This window comes from Arvicanthis niloticus, chromosome 17 (assembly GCF_011762505.2).
Source record: "Arvicanthis niloticus isolate mArvNil1 chromosome 17, mArvNil1.pat.X, whole genome shotgun sequence".
Taxonomy (NCBI): domain Eukaryota; kingdom Metazoa; phylum Chordata; class Mammalia; order Rodentia; family Muridae; genus Arvicanthis; species Arvicanthis niloticus.
In genome coordinates, this window is record NC_047674.1 from 45242279 (window position 1) to 45260080 (window position 17802).

A 17802-nucleotide genomic window follows, 5' to 3' on the forward strand; every position below is an offset into this window, starting at 1 on the left:
TTCTCCCCCAAGATAATTTAGTTTCCTTAAATTTAGAACAAAGGACTTCTTTGGTATCTATTATATGATTGCCAAAAATTGCTGACTTCTTCTTTTTTTTTTAACCTTGAATTCTTCTAAAATGGAGGGATAATAAAATAATAATGTGATAACCTCCCCTAATAGGGACTTGAAGAATGATGTAACGTTTGAGCTAAAATGTCAATATTTACAATATACCAGCAATTGTCATTTCAATACTCATAATTTAAAAACCCCTCTACACAAATAATCAGTTTAAAAACCAATTTAAGTAGCACACAAGTCAGATACATTCTACATTTCTAAAATTCTAAATTAATGATCAGTATAATTAATAGTCCAAAAGGATTAACCTGGATACGCAAAAATGCAACAGACTACGGAAAATAAGACACCCTCTACACTGAGAGCTCTAGGAGGCATAGAGCTTCAGAAAGACTAATCAAGAACAACCATGAAAGCATTAGAGCTATCTCAGGCTAGAGACCTCATAACCTTAGCTCCCTTGTAGCTAACTACAATCCTCATGCTGCTTTGGAATTACATGTGTTCGTTATATAAAAGGCGTGCATGGCGAGGGTGGTAATCAATTTCACTTGAACACTGCTTCATAAGCTAAGGAGAGTTAACTCACCTTCCAGTGTCTTTTCAATTCCTACCAGTCCTCAAATGTTACTAGAAGAAGAGGAAGCGGGGCAGGGAAGAGAAGGTGGAAAGCGGAGCAGTTGGGGTAACTCCTGTGCTGATCTGAACACACATTTAGCAAAATGGGCTTTCTGTTCTTCACATCTATGTCCCAAACATTTCCAAGCGATTTGCCTTTGACCTGAGATTCTAAACTGGTTCCTACTGGTTCCTACCTCCTCGAAGAATACCTCACCTCTAAGCCTGTCTATCCCACAGCTGACAGTTGTAGGGGTGGGAAACCTCCTGGGAACAGCTGGCATGGAAGGCTTTGAGGCTCTGCACTCACCCAGGGTCTCCTACAGTAATGGGATTTTGAAGATACTTTGTCTCAAATTATGCTCCCAACAAATATGGCTCACAGTCCGGTGATTTGATCTCAGATGGTCACAAGAAAAACACCTAATAACGTCATGAATCAGGAACCAAACATCTGCTGGGTTTTGAGCCCAGTTATGGTTTCACTGCAAATGTGCATTATAAATGTAAACACACACACACACACACACACACATACACATACATATACACATACATATATGCATATACATACACACATATACATAATACACACACATACATACAAACATTCATACCATGCACATACATATAGATGCACACACATACATGCACACATATACACACGCGAGCACATGTATATACACACACATATATATAAATACATACACATAATACACATATACACATGCATATATACCATACACATATACATAGTGCACACACATATACACAGATATATTCACATACAAACACACACACACACACATACACACACACACACACACACACACACACACACACACACACATGCATACATCACTTTTACTCTCACGACTTCATGTTTTTACTGCACAGGGATGAGCCTGAAGTAAAGTTACTGCCCATGAGGCTATCATGCCCTCAGACAAACTGCACCACTCCTGAACCTACCATTACCAAACCAAAGCTGCTTTGCTCCCTGCAGCACACTGTTCCAGGTTTATCCTGCAAAGGACAATTAAAACAAATTGGGAAGCAGAGAAAGCACTAATGTTTGAGGGCTGTTTGGACTTTAAAAGGCACTCGAAGGTGAGTTAACTCTCCTTAGCTTTTGCAGCAATGTTAAGATAAAATTGATTACCAGCCTCACCATGCATTTCCTTTATATAACCAAGCACATGTAATTTCAAAGCAGCACGAAGGTTTTAGTTAGCTACAAGGGAGCTAAGGTTATGAGGTCCCTAGCCTGAGATAGCTCTATGCTTTCACGGTTGTTCTTGATTAGCCATTACAAGACTGTTTTCTAGAGGTGCTAACTCAGTGTGGGAGTTGTCTTGTTTTTCATATTTTGTTGCGTTTTTGTGTATCCAGATTAATATTTCTAGAAAATTATATTAATTTAGAATTTTAGAAATGTAGAACATATCTTACTTGTGTGCTACTTAAATTGATCTATAAACTGATTCTTTGTAGGTAGAGGTTTTTATATTGTGATTATTCAAATGATTCAATTTCTGACATTTATCGTTCAAATGTTGCATATTCTTCAAAGAACATTTAACGCTATGTAATTCCTAGCAACTTGAAATTCACCGTTAATCACAGCTACTATAAGCATGAGAATTTGCAATATTCTTCGTTTGTGTATGTGTGTACGGTGTGCATGCATCTATATGAGTGTTGGCATGTATGTGGGTGCACATGCATTGTAGGAGGCAACAGGTATGTGTGTGCACATAGGGGCTTGAAGTTGACATTGAGGTCTTAATTACTTCCCACTTTATATACTAAGGCAGAGTCCACTCAGCTCACCAATGCCAACTAGTCTGGCTAGCTAGCCAGCTTGGCTTGGGGATTCCCTTTTTCTGCTTCCCAAGGGCTGAGATTACAGGTAGCACCTTGGATCTGGTTCCTCAGGAACCATTCTCCATCTCTCCTTTCTTTGAAGACATGGTCTCTCATCCCAGAGCCTGCCAGGTAAGCTGGCCAGTGATCTGTGGGGCTACTCCTCCGTCTGCCTCCACAGCACTGATTATAAACAAATACCTCCGCATCAGATGTTTTATACATGAGTTCTGAGGGGTTAATCCCAAGCTTGCATTTACTGACTGAACATCTCCACAGACTGTCACGCCCACCTCGTCCAGCAAGGAAGATGCAACGCTGGAGCTCTTCCTCAAGCAGTTTATTCAGGAACTTTGTATCTTCTTCTGACCCCCAGGGAAAGCCCACCCACAGGCTAAATACTCCTGGAGCAACCTACCCCGGCAAGCTACATGGCGGCAGCAGATAGGCACACGTAAGGAGAAGCAGCACAGATCACCAGCCTTGTCCATATTGGGACTTGTTTTTCATAGAGAGCACTTGCCATCGGGCAGGCGGCTCTCTACAACAGACCTCATTCACATTTGAGACATGAAGGTAAACAATGAGTCTTCCTCCTCATCTCTACCCTATGCCTGGTTATTAAAAGACTTCCAGAGATAGATGTTCTTATTCACTGTTTGTATAGAAGGCCCAGATCAATCTATCTTCTCCAACTGTATACCTAGGATGCTCTTTGGACACTATATCTACTTTCTTTTTTTACGCTCATTAAATAATTATTTTTATTAACAAAACGTTTTTCTTTAAATACATATTTATATTTTAATTAAAATATAATCACAAAACCTCTCCCATTAACTCTCCTTTATCCAGCTTCTTCCATGTTACCTCTCTCCATCCCTTCGCATGTCCCACTCTCAAATCGATAGCCCTCTTTTCTTTTGATTGTGATCATTACATATGTGGACAAATATAAAAACACAACATTTTGTGTCGATTTATGTTGTTTGTGTGTATATGGTTTCAGGGCTGGCCACTTTGTATTAGATAGCCAAGCAGGGGACTCATCCCTTGGAGAGGCGAATTCTCCTACTCTCAGTATTCATTGGATGCCTGTAGCTCTTTGTCTAGGGGTGAACCCTCTTATATTTACCCTTCCACATAGCATATCTATTGAAACATGGCAAATGTCTTGCTATTCTGGCTGTAACAGTCTTTCAGTTCCCTCCCCAACAACATCCTCTGAGTCACAGACGTAGGAGCTGTGCTGCAGACCTATCTATTGGGGCTGGCCTCCCCACAATTCATTGTTCTCTATGGCCATGCTACCATGAAGGTGCCCAATCTTGTCTGGTCTTAGAAACAACATGGAGTTGAGCCTGGTTAGAACGTGTATGGAGACATAACATAATTTTCAACAAAAAAAATTTTTTTTTGCTGCAATGTGCATATTGATTAGTTTTTTAGGAGTGAATGGGAAAAAAAAAATCCCTGAATCCATCAGTCTGTAAGGGAGATATTTTGTCCATTATAATTTTTGCTGGCATTTGCTGAACGGTATTTCAATGAAGTAACAGGACACATGAGAACAGAATCTGATTATCTTTGAGAAGGATGTTTCCTCAATCCCTGAGCCATATACTGCGCATGTGCCAGATATCTAGCTCCATGTTTCCAGCCAGCTTTCAAACTCATCATCCCTAGACCTGGACCCATCTTCAGTTCTAAAACCACTCCATCTCCAGCCTTCCTAATCTTGCTGGTAACAACTCTGCCACTATTGTTCTACCTTGTAGCTGCCTGCTGCCACAAGTCAACTGGGTTCACCTGAAAGTGGGGCTGGGAATGAAAGGGGATGGAGGGCAAGAAGACAAAGACAAGAAGCCAAGACAAAGTTCTCTGATCAAGGCTTGAAATTTAATAATTGGCTTTCACATATAAAGGGAAAGGGGAAGCCCTCCCCCCCCCCAGAGTCGCTTCTCGGTTCAGCCCAGGGGCTGGGCAAGGAGATAGCAGTCTGGGAGGTGTCAAGGATAGCTCAGCAGCAGCGTGGGTGAGGGGTGTGCATCCTTAATTACCTGGAGGTGTAGGAGCAAGCTCAGCAGGCAATCCCTTCAGCTCAACTCCTGTGGCAGACTGTAGGTCTCCAGCTTCCCAGGTCCTTTGTTATCTCTAGTAGTCTGTTCAACCTGGACAGGTTGGCAGCGTGGGGGAAGGGCACACTACCTGAAGCCTCCTTGTCTTCATTTTTACCCCTAATCCAAGTCACTGTGAGGTCCTGTGGGTTCCCCTTCAAACCAAGTCCACCTCTCATTCTCTCCACCACCCTTCCCTCATCTCCATGCATTTTGCTGTGTGCTTTTCCAGCTGAATTTCAAGTGATGGGCTCAAGAGATCATTGAGAAACGTATGAAAAGTTATACTCATACTCTGCGCCTCACAACATGGTCCCTTGTGCAGAACAAAAGTTATGGTCTTTGCGATGCTTCCCATGGTCCTGCATGGTCTCCACCTTCCTCCTCTGTCTTCTGAGTATGCCACATTGTTGTAATTTTTTTTTTAGATTATAATATAATTACAACATTTCCCCCTCTGCTTTGCTCCTTCTAAACCCCCATATAACCATCCTTGTTCTTCTTCAAATACGTGGCCTCTTTTTTCACTAATTGTTATTGTATGTGCATATAAACACACACACACATACATGTACACACATGTATGCACACACATATGCATGCACACATACACTCCTAAATATAGCCTGTTCAGGCCATATAATGGTACTTGAATGTATGTCTTTCTTCCTCTGCTTACATAATGTATGTCTTTCTTCCTCTGCTTACATTGTTCAACAAAATTGACTGTCCTCTTTAGGTTTTGTTGTTGTTGCCGTTTGCTTTGTTTCTTTCTGTTTTTCATGGCAGAAATTCTTCACTTGTTTTTTCACTTATTGTTTTCCCAGCTTGAAATGTTTCCCACAGATATTCACATGCCGGACACCTTTACTTCTTTTTAAATACGTTCACTTGTCACTTCCATGAGATGCCATCTGAGAATGCTATTAAACATTGTCACCAGTATTCACTGGCTTAGCATTATAATCCGTCTTAACAACCTTAAAGTTAGTGCCTAGTGATCTTTAGCCCACATTAGTCAAAGCGTGTGTGACCCTTTTACTGCATGGAACTGGTTTCCAACTAATTGCACATAGCGAAGATGCCACTTCTGTAATTAGGTTATATAAGAATTTAATGTCTATCTTGCTAGCAGCCTCTGTTGGCTTTTCAGCCTGTGAACTTGGATGAAACCAGTATCCACGTGGGGGGATCTATGTGGCAAGGATCCACGGGCTTTTGGCAATAACATGGCGGTAACCAAGTTTTCCCATTGTACCAAACTGCAAGAAAATGCCTACGCTCAACAGTTGCTGAGAGAATTTACTCATGAATTCTTCAGGAGTAACTTTTAGGTTGGGACCACAAACCCAGGACCCTGTAAAAAACTGAAGTAGCTGAGAGGTAAAAATCCAGTCAGGTTGTGCCTCAGTTCTTGATCCATTGAAATTGAATTTAAAAAACATGGGGGAAGTTTGTTATTCATAGGTAACTGATATCTCCTCTGTGTCTTTAATTAAGAGATTATAAACTAAGGGGAGAGGAGCATAAGTTCTTGTCTTGTTCAAATATATCCTAGTTATCCTGAGAAGCGCTGGGAACCTAGTAGCTATTCATATTTGCTGGGTGAATGAATCATGTATGTAAGGGCATGATTCTCTCTTCATCAAGCAGTATTCTAACTATTAAAATACTGTAACATGTTATGGTCTGCTACAAAACGCCTGCCCATCTTTTTTTCTAATAAACATTGGTAATTTGTAAAAGATTGTCTAAAGTCAATTGTGGTAACTTCATAACACTGTTCAGTTATTTACATTTGTGTCAGGTCCCTTTGTGTGTTCATCAACAGACACTTAATAATTTACTTTTCAAATCAGGTGTAGAAAAGTGAAGAACATGACAAGATGCTTTCATATTAATATTTGTGTTCAATTTCCTGTGACTCAGCTTAGCATCGATACCCTATTCAAAAACAGGCACAAGAGAGGTGAGATCAATAATTAAAATTGCCCTGACTCCTGACATTCTATCCATCTTTATATCTAAATTCAGAACAACCAGCTCGTGGCCTAAAGTCACAGCCTACTGCCAGATGTTAGAGTAGGAGAAATCCCTCCAGGCTGGAGAGCCAGGAGTCAGAGAGCTCCACTGTGGATTCGTGGAGTCTTCTATGAAGCAGGTGTGCCAGCTACAGAATTTGAAGCTGCCCATCTGTTTGGCATCTGACACGGGCTTCTGTCTTTGGTGTTCGTGGTGGACGTGGTCTCTCTCTCTTTTACCTCAGGAAATACATTACTTAGATGAATTGGAAGGGATTGTAGTTTTAAACTTATCTGTGTAGAGTGGAACACACAGAGTTGTGAATGGAGAGAGAAAAGGTCAATGACTAGGTAGTACTGAGAGGCGAATTTAAGCTATGTGTGAAGGGAGCCAGGGACCTGAAGAGTGGGTACCGAACGCTTTTTATATCCTCATCTCTCTTAGAGCAGATTTGCTTACTCCAGTTCTCAGATATCAACTAAACAACTGAAAGAAATCTTTGCTTGCCATTAGGCTGGGCAGAGAACCGTTGAGGAATCCAGGAGCTATTTTTTGTGGTACCCTCGGCTGACTTCCCTCGTATTAGAAACAAAGTAATGTTCTGACTTCAGAGGCTAGGCTCCATCACATGTAGCCGCTTGTTCCCATGAAGGGCATGATAAACCAAGTTCCTTCTAGTGAGAACCGTCCTGAGTAACAAAAACAGCAGGCAAAATTGATCCAAACTGTGTTGAGAATCTAGAGGGCAGGAGGAAAGTCTGTTAAATTGTTCAAAAACTAATTATGTATAACATGAGATTACATCCATCATTCCAATTATTCTTCTTATTAGTAACAGAGTGAGAGTTTCCTGTATTACTGATCCCATCCAAGAGTCTTACCATATAAGAATAAATGTGTATGTATCTTATTGATATTTAATATCTATCATTTATTTATACATAGACATATACATCATATACACACACACACATATGTAGAATGATTTGGCCATAGAGCGTGTTAGTTATATTGTACAGAAAGTAGTTTGGTAGCCATTACCAATTCAATAGAACCCATGTCAGTAGGATGTGTGAGATGCCATTGGCAGCTGGTGCTGCCAATATCTATGAAAGCCTTCCTCAGGCCTCTTTTTTTTTTTTTTTTTTAATTGGATATTTTATTTATTTACATTTCAAATGCTATCCCCCTTCCCAGTTTCCCCTCTGGAAACTCCCCATCCTCTTTCCCTCTCCCTGCTTCTATGAGTGTGTTATCTCTCCAGCCCATCCTCAGGACTCTTTAGAAATGTCACATATGTGGGAGACATTGTGAGGAACTAAAGTTCTGCTGAGCGTGTGGTTAGGAGCAAGTGTTAGTGATGTGGGGTAATGAGAACACATTTGTCACTGCATTCCAATGTCCTGGAGGCCCTGTAGAAACTCAGGTTACATATTAAAACATTAGCTCTTTGTGAGCGACAACTGGTGAAATTCTTTCTTTTTTTCCTATCAGCTGCCTCTAGACTTACCCCTTAGCTTCCCCTCCAGAGAAGCCATGGACTAAGACTTCTATCTTGGCCATGACTCTGGGTGAGCCAACTGTGTTTTGTTCGATTGAAAGTAGATTTTTGTCTCACATAATAATATCCTGATTATGGCTTCCCCTCCCTCTTCGCCTTCCTGTCCCTTCCCATCTCTCCTTGTATCCTGAACCAACCCTTTTCTGTCTCTAATTAGAGAAGATCAGGCTTCCAAGAGATAAATAATAAAATATAATAAAATGATATAATAAGAGAAAACAAAAACCATCACATCGAAATTGGACAAGAGAAACCAACAGAAGGACAAGAGCCCAAGAACAGGCACAAGAATCAGGGACCGCCTTGTTCACACAGTCAGGAGTCCCATAAAAAGAGTAAACCGGAAGCCATAATATACAGGTAGAGAGCATGGTGCAGACTGGTGCAGGCCGTGTGCGTGTTGCCTCCGAGTCTTTAAGTTCCTATGAGCTTTGTTCATGTTGATTTAGAAGGCCTTGGTTTCTTGGGGTCCTCCATTTCCTTTGACTCTTACACCCTTTCTGTCTCCTCTTCCTCTGGGGTGAAGCAAGTATTTTTAATCTTTGCTTTTCTTCTTCCTCCCAAAGCAACAACCAAGTCTGTCCTTTAGTCTGTTTCAACTACTCCATCTGATGTCCACTTCAGGATCATCTGAAGGAGGGGAATGTTGGTCTTCACAATCTTGGCAGGAAAGTGGGGAGTACCGGCAGCTTAGGCCCACGACACCAGCAGCAAGTGGCTCTCCCTCCCACCTGTCTCCCCAGCTTGGTCCTGACCTCTAAGAGCAAGACTGGAAAACTTTCTAGTTAATGTTTAAAATAAAAATCTGTTAATGGAGAGAAATTTCCTGCAAAACACAGAAGGCCTTTATGCTGTGACCTGTCCTGTGTTTCTCTTGGCAGAATATATTAGATGGGTTATCTCAAACATTCTAGTTCTCCCAGTGAGAGGGCAGTTACAACTTCCAGCTTCAAGAAAGAATGCCATCAGTATTTATATCTTGAAAGAAAGTGTTCAGAGAGGAACTGGGCACATAAAGCTAAGGAACTCAGACACCGGTGTGGGTCATAGGCATTTTGAACATGAAGCAGCTACTAGGCTGGCCTTGAAGTGGATGCTCAGAATACGTGGATGTTCACAACGGACTCCATCACCATGGTTCTGGAATCAGGCTCCCGGTCTGATGCTGTGTGAGAAGGCAATCATTAAGTAGTAGAAAGCTCACTGTGGGAATGGTTTTGGAAGTTTGATGAAGTGTGGGATTAGGAAGAGCAACAAAAGAGCCAAGTGAATGTTATTTGTCCTGCCTCTGTTCTGGAGGAGAGGCAGTGAGGAGGGCTTAGCAGGACGTGACAAGGCTTCACCCTATAGGTGGACAAATGAACGGTATTAGAGGACTCTTACCTATAGGTTGTGTTCTTTTACAGACACTGGAGAGTAACTGTGTAAGATCTAATTGTGTCTCAAAGATGATGGAAAAATAGATTATTTTTTTTTATTCCTGATGTAGCCTTCCATGATTAGAGGAGTGATTGTTTAATGAATCTGTCATGACACTTGCCTAACACTGAGATACCTGGGTGCTCTGGGCAGTGGTTACATAGCCAGTATACTTTAGTGTCTTCCTCAATGACATTTAATTTTATAAAATGCAAGGATGTTGCCTTTGTATTCAAGCTACAGTTTTTCCGCATTCTCCATCACTGCCTCCGAATTCCGGTCTGTCTGTTCCTGTTATAACTGACTTTTCACGGTGAAAAGACAAGTAAATTTGAGAAGCCCCATTTCCAGTTGATAACATTACTTCTTCCTGCCTTAAGATAGCTCTCCTTGTTCCATACATGTACCCTTCTCATCATACCTCACAGTTCTAAATGAAGAGAGTGAGTCATTACTTTATCATCTATCTGGACTTTTGTTACTACACACATGAACAGCCCTCCCTGCATGTGAAGTTTCCTATGTACCGCACATTCAATTTTGATTCTTTAGGGAGCGTAGATACTACTTGTAGGTGTTTTATGGGTTAAAAGATAATGTCATAATGCTTCATTCCACAGGGAACAATACTTGGGCCAGCTTGGGCTGGATGGATGTGTAAGTCTCAGGATGGTATAAAATTGAGGAATGGGGGAAAACAAGAAAAGACTGTTTTGTTACTATTTCATTTGACACAGTTCATTGGACACTACTCTAGAAGCTAGAGATGCAGAAGTAACTCAAAGATCAAATTCCCATTTTCTGGACGTTCACAGTTTTCCAGAGAACTTAAGACAGATCTGCCTTGTGCCAGTGGAGCACTGGAAAGGACTCATGCTAGCCAGTAGGCCCATGGCAACCTGTGAATTCTTCCCAAAGAATCTCTAAATAGAAAGCGGGGTGTGAAATTATCTGGATGTAATCAAGATCCTGTAGACTTCTGTGGAGAATTGACTGAGCCCAGGAAAAGAATTAAGAGTGAAATCTAATGAAATTTCAACCCCCAACGTGACAATCAGAATGCATTTTGAAAAGGTCACAGTGTTACAGCCTTTAAGTTAGATAAGCGGGGGGGGGGGGGGGGGGGGGGCGGGGGTTCTTTTATGTTGGAGGAAAATATAAGGAGTACCTTAAAAGACAAAGTCCAAGTTGGAAGAAAAGTCTTAGCCAAGTACATGTTACCAAAGTGTAGTAATTATCTACGATAGAGTTATATCGAGTGTTCCTTCAATCTGATAAGTTATTAAATGAAATTACAATATATAAACCCATAAAAGTAACTGTACCAGAGAAGTCCCAACAGGAAACAAAGGTTTCCTCAGGGGATTTCTGTAGTAATGGCATAAATATCATGGGAGAAATCAACTCCTTTATGATTGTATTTAAGTTCTCTGTAAGTTGGAACTCACACCTGGTTCCAATATTAAGACCAAAACCCTGTCTCTCTGAAAAGATCACAGTTACTAGGGAAGGACCTAATACTATTTCTCTGCTAAATGGACATGATATTAAACATATTCTTACTGACTTATCATTACACCATAGATTAATATATCTTTAAATTTTCATCAGAGAAGCTTCTTTTTGCAGTAGATTATGATTAACACAAAAACGCAACCAAGTAAGCCAAGATTGGAGAATAAGAGATTGCAGAATGCTTAGACATCTATACCACACCCCTCCCTCCCTCCCTCCCTCTCTTCCTTCTTTCTGTCCTTCCTTCCATCCTTCCTTCCTTCCTTCCTTCCTTCCTTCCTTCCTTCCTTCCTTCTTTCCTTCCTTCCTTTCAAGGTTCAGAGATCATTGTGGAAGATGGGGGAGAAAGACTGAAAGAGCCTGTGATGGTTTATATATACCCTGGGAGTGGCACTATTAGAAGGTGTGACCCTGTTGAAGTAGGTGTGTCACAGTGGGTGTGCCCTTTAAGACCACATCCTAGCTGATTGGGAGCCAGTGTTCTGCTAGCAGCCTTCAGATGAAGATGTAGAACTCTCAGTTCTTCCTGCACCATGCCTGCCTGGATGCTGCTATGTTCCTGCCTTGATGATACTGGACTGAATACTTGGTACTTGATGATACTGATACCTGTAAGCCAGCCCTAATTCAATGTTGTCCTTATAAGAGTTGCCTTGATCATGGTGTCTATTCACAGCAGTAAAACCCTAACTAAGACAAAGCCAGAGGCAGTGGATGGCTACAGGAAAGTAGTTTTTCTGGGTCAACAGGGCAGTTGCACATATGCATTCACAGTAATAGATATGCCATACACAAAACCTGTGCAAGATCAAGCCAGGCAAAAGAGGGAGGTAGGGACAAAGCTCCACGTCTACCTAAGGAACTGTTGGCAATTAATATCTCCTGGGAGACAAAGAGTCATTTTAAGGGTATGTTTCCATATTTAAGATTATATGGGCAGTAAAACTTGGACTCCATGTGTTAGGAGACAGGGGACACAGAGTTGAGTGAGTTATCAATCGAGGGTGAATATGTTAAAAATACATTGTATGAAATTCTCAAAGAACCAATAAAAATCAACATTTAAAACATCAAAAGTTTCTCAGCCTCATTCATAGTGAAACTTAATTTTTAAAAATTCGATAGTATTGCCTCACCACAAACTGGTAAAGCTGGAAAAAATTTAAATTAGTAGTATATAGAATGAGAAGTCAACATTCCCAGATATTAGCAGTAGTATGAATGAAATATTCCCTAACATTTACCACCAACTCTCTAATTAATAAATGCTTTTGGAAAATCAAGTGTTCAACCCTATATAGGACATCTATATTAACTTCATCACTACCAAGGCCCAGAGAACATCCAAGAAGCAGATGAGGAGGTAGAAAAGATTTCAGAAGAACTGGAAGGTGGATAGCATTGCTCTGAAACAGTGTTTTCTGGACATGGCATGGCCATCTCAATCATGAACTTACAGTACCCACGGCAACAGGAATAAGATCTGAACAAGAGCAGACCAGGCAGAATCCTTGTATAGAAGGGGTAGATGATGCTCAGTCCCCACCCCATTCTGAAGGAGACATTTTCCATGAATAGTTGCTAGGGGGTGGGGGAGAGCACCATTTTAAGGATGTGGCCCCTAGTATGTTTTCCATGCTTAGATGGTGTCACAAATGTGGCTATATGTGTAGCACTAATTGGGTTTAGTGGGTTATTAAACAACAAAAATAACATGAAGTTGGAAGAGGGGGTATACTGGGAGAAATATGGGAGGAAGAAATGGGATAAATATGATGCTATTTCATTGTATTTATATATGAAATTCTCAAAAATAAGGAAAAATTAAAAGCATTTTCACCAAGAGGAGATATAGCTCCCAAGTATAGTGCTTGCCTTTTGTAGACAAACTATCTTTTCAAGCTTTAGAACTGAATTAAAAATATCCTTTGGAGCCTGGTGTGGCAGCACATGACTGTAATTCCTTGGACTTGGGAACCAGAGACAGGCAGATTTCTGTGAGTTCAAGGCTAGCTTGGTCTACATAGCAGGTTCCAGGCTAGTCTAACATGAGACATTTCTTCCCTCTACACACACTCTGGTAGTTTGAATAGAAATGGCCCCCAGAGACTCATGTGTTTGAATGGCTGGCCAATAGTGAGTGGCACAATTAGGTGGTGTGGCCTTGTTGAAGTAGGTGTAGCCTTGTTGGAGAAAGTGTGTTGCTGAGGAGGGGTGGGCTCTGAGATGTGCCCATGGAGACACACAGTCTCCTGTGGACTGCTGATTAATATGTAGAAAGAGCTCTTAGCTCCTTCTCCAGCACCATGCCTGCCTGCACGCCATCATGCTTCTCTCTATGATGGTGATAGACTAAACCTCTGAATCTGTAAACCAGACTCATTTAATGTTTTCTTTTTAAGAGTTGCCATGGTCATGGTGTCTCTTTACAGCAATAGAAACGTTAACCAACTCTCTCTCTCTCTCTCTCTCTCTCTCTCTCTCTCTCTCTCTCTCACACACACACACACACACACACACACACATACACACACACACACACACATACACACGTGCACATATCATACTTTGACCCAGGAATACAGCCTGTAGAAACTTCTTATTTCATTAAGCAGTAATGGAATTAAATGAGTTAATTGATTGTTGTTTTCAGAAGGAAAAAAGCATTCAGCCCATCAACAGGTCATGTTTGTAAGGAAAGACCATCATTGTTGGGAATCTGTGCCTGAAAGGTATAGATCAACAAGTGTTTATGGACTGACTGTTGAATGGTGAGGTCTTCACTGGGTATTAAGCAGTAAAGTGTGGCTCTTCTCTTTGAGGTTTTATAGTCTAAACAGAAAAATGTAATACAAAAAAGTAAAGGGGGAACACCACTCACATTTACAGAATGCTATTGGCTTGGAATACAGATGTCCTTAGAAAAGTGAATATTCAAGTTGGACTTTGAGAGATAATCAAGAATTACTGCAGAAAGCATGGAGGAATGTGTACTTTAAATAAAGGAAGCAACATGAACAAATCCCCAAAGCAGGAAACAAAGGCATATTGGGGAGAAATAAAATGCAACTTATTCACGAATTACTTTTGTTGACTAAACCAACAGAAAAGCACAGAAAACAGGGCAAAATGTGGTTTCTGAGACACTGGACATTAGTAACTGGGTAGTGGTCTGGAAGAGACAAAACACAGGCAGGGTTCTTGGATATTTGTACCTTACTGCTTTAATAAGTCTCCAGGCTCTCTCTCTCTCTCTCTCTCTCTCTCTCTCTCTCTCTCTGATGGTGGTTTGGGCAGGGAGCAAATGGAGTCTACTGGCCACCCTACATTGAGGGGACAGACCTAAGAGTTTTGAGGGATTAAAATATTTTCCTGCAAATTATAGATTACAAGACACTGCTGAGAGAAACTACAGATTCAAGAGTGGAGAACTATACCCTGCTTGTGATTTGAACCAGTTATAAACTATTATATTTTGCCAAATTGATGTCTTCTTATCTTTACATGCTCTCTCACATGTGTCAGTTCATACATATGTACACTCACACACACACATACACACATACACACAAGTAAAATGTAACTTAAATAGAAGGACAAAGTAACAAAATAGAGAGTATAGAAATAAACCCACACAGAGACAAAATTACTCTTTTGTTTTTAATTTAACAAAGGTAAAAAGCAGATTTGGGGGGCAAGGGGTAGTTTTTCAGCAAGAGGTATCAGAATTATTGGACATTCAAACACTTTAAGGGATACCTTTGATCCAAAAACCTAACCATACAAATGTGTAAACTTTTGTATATTTATATACATAAATTGTGTTTTTATATAATTAATGCTACCATGGCAGTAGTTTCATGAATGCACACACATGTAAGAAGTTATCAACTGTATGTCTTAATTTAGTCTGTAATATGTCAGTTGTACATCAATAAAACTCTTTAAAATTTTTCTAGCAAACACTTTTATTAGTTTAAATATTAAGTAGGGCTTTAAAAAGTAACAATTCACTACAAATTTCATTTTAAAATAATACACATTGTCCTTGGTCAAGCACATTGTAACTGGGCTCCCTGCTCATAATCAAGCAAGACGTCACCAGCTCTGTATGTTCATCCACAGATCCGAGAACAATCTGTCTCAAGGTTCGTTCAGAGGTTTGGCAATATTAATTTCATTTTAATTGTATGTTTGAGAGTTTTGGCTTCTTGACTGTCCTCAGGAGTCCTCCATCCCTTCTTAGAGTTTACCCATGGCTCTACATAGCCACCAGAGGCTGCTCCTAGCAGAACAATTCGCTTTTTCCTATCATCAGGAAGTTCCCAGCCTACGTGGATTTTATGCAAGGCAGAGTAATCATGGCAGGGACATGCTATCATCTTGGCTACAAATCTTTGGCCAAACACAAACATGGTTTCCATGTGCACACAAGAAAAAGCGTTGCAAATGCATGTGCTTTGGGATTAGCCTGGATTACCTTTCCATTGGACTGAGATATGAAGAGAATTCCACCCCTTGAGAAGACAAGTCAAGAAATGGAGGTAGTGATTTGGGGAAATGATTCTGGAGTTTCAGCAAGAGTAATGGCCATGGGAAGAAGGGAGGGAGGCAGGCAGGCTGGGAGGGTACTTACTGGGTTTGAGAGATAAGAAGAAGACTCCATTGTCTGAGGAGGCTAGAGGGGGAGAAATGTTTATTTGGCAGGGGCAAGATGAATATAGAATGTGTTTGGTTGGGGCATGTTGTGATGAAATCCAGAGGATAGGTACTTGATTAAGGTGAAGGTTTGAGCATCGGTGATGCCTTTTCTTTTCCGAAGGCTGGTTTTCCCTTCTAGTTTGTACCATGGAATTTGTACTGTGGAATGAACAAACCTGTAAGAAAGACTAGATAATATTCTAAGTGACTTAAGTTCATTTTACTTAGCTTAATTTTGGCCACATTTGCAGAATGTTGGAGTGAATACTATTTTGCTGTTTGGGTAGAATAGTGAGGGTAGTATTGGTGCTGTGAGGTATCTACTCTGACGACTGCCTGGACTTGAGTTCAAACCAATAAGAAGCCTTTCTTAGCCATCTGACAACTACAATGTGTGTTCAGGAGCATTTCTCAGGGTGTGCTTTTAAGCACAAAAACCACAACCTGGGTTGATGCACCTCAGTTAAGCAAAAACAGTTACCCAGAAGCAGAAATACAGAAGCTAAACAGGAAGGTTAGTACATTCAGAGACTTGCCCAGACTTTGATGGATTAGGTCTCTGTTCTAGTGTTCCAAGGTATCATGGCATCAGTTATGCTAAGGTCTGGGGACCTACTAAAGTCTAGGGGCTTGTTATACTGTCAGGGCATCCTCTGTCTCAGAACATCCACTATCCCCATGGTAGAAGTGGCTTGTAGCATGCCTACTAAATGCTGAGAAATTTAAAAGCACCTTGAAAGCAGTCAGCCATAGCCTGGTGCACCTAACCTTGATGATGTCGCCAACACATCCTCTTTGTGGTCTGCATGGATAGTTCTTTCTTACTTGCTCCACTGCATTTGATTTGACCTAGCCACACTTTATTGTCTAGTCCCCTGGTAACATGACAATTTTCTTTCATAGCTGAAACCACAATCTTTGGCTCTAGACTACAGGACAGTCAATGGGAAGGCAGCTCTGGGAATTTGGAATTAATTAGTGAAAAATCTGAACAAGACACTGTGCTGCTACTTGAGATTTAATTTGCCACTCTCTTGGAACTTTTCCATTGCCATACAAACATGGTCTGAGAGTGCTGTTGAGATCATCACCAGCAATCCCACCATCCCCACCACCATCCTCCCATCTCTACCACTACACTGTCATAGCAAAATGTTTAGAAAAGAATTGTCTGTTATTTCTGCAACTGTGTTTCCATCTCTTATTCTCTCTTTGCAATGGAAGTGCTCCTGCAATGTCACTGACGGCTTCCACATAACCATGGTCACTGTAGTTGCACCAGCCCTGTGATAGCATTGCAGAAGCATGCAAGTCCCTTGCTGCATCTTCTTTGTTATACTTCCTTGGCCATTTCTCTCTTGCTTGGCCTGTAGATATTAAAGTGCACCAATACCCTTAGACTGCTGGCTAGTTGTGATTTCTCTCTAGGCGATCCTATATTGTCCCAAGTCTTCAGATGCATATGACCTTACATTAATTCCCACCCATATTTACCCTTGGTTTTAAAATTTATTTGGTGTTTCTGCTTAGAAGACTAAGATGTAACCTCAGATTATCCTGGCCAAACCATAGCTCTAATCTTATTTCCAATCTCTGGTCCTGCCCATCCTCCACATTTCAAAACGGGGGAATTCAGTGGCTCAGGACCAAAACCTAGGCTTGGATTTATCTTGTGGTAGTATTCCAATACAGTCTTTTAGCAATTTGTTCAAATTATTCTGCCTGTATGTTCTTCCAATCCGAGCTACCAGTTTTCCTTGTCTGATTTAACCTTATTGGCTTCTTCTCAATTTGTTCCTAATTAACCATACAGTATTAAAATTATAAATTGTATTATTTTATGGCGTTGAGTTCTTCCTCTAAATCTTCTAATCAAATCATTTTACTTAAAATAAAATCTAAAAGCTCGTCATGACT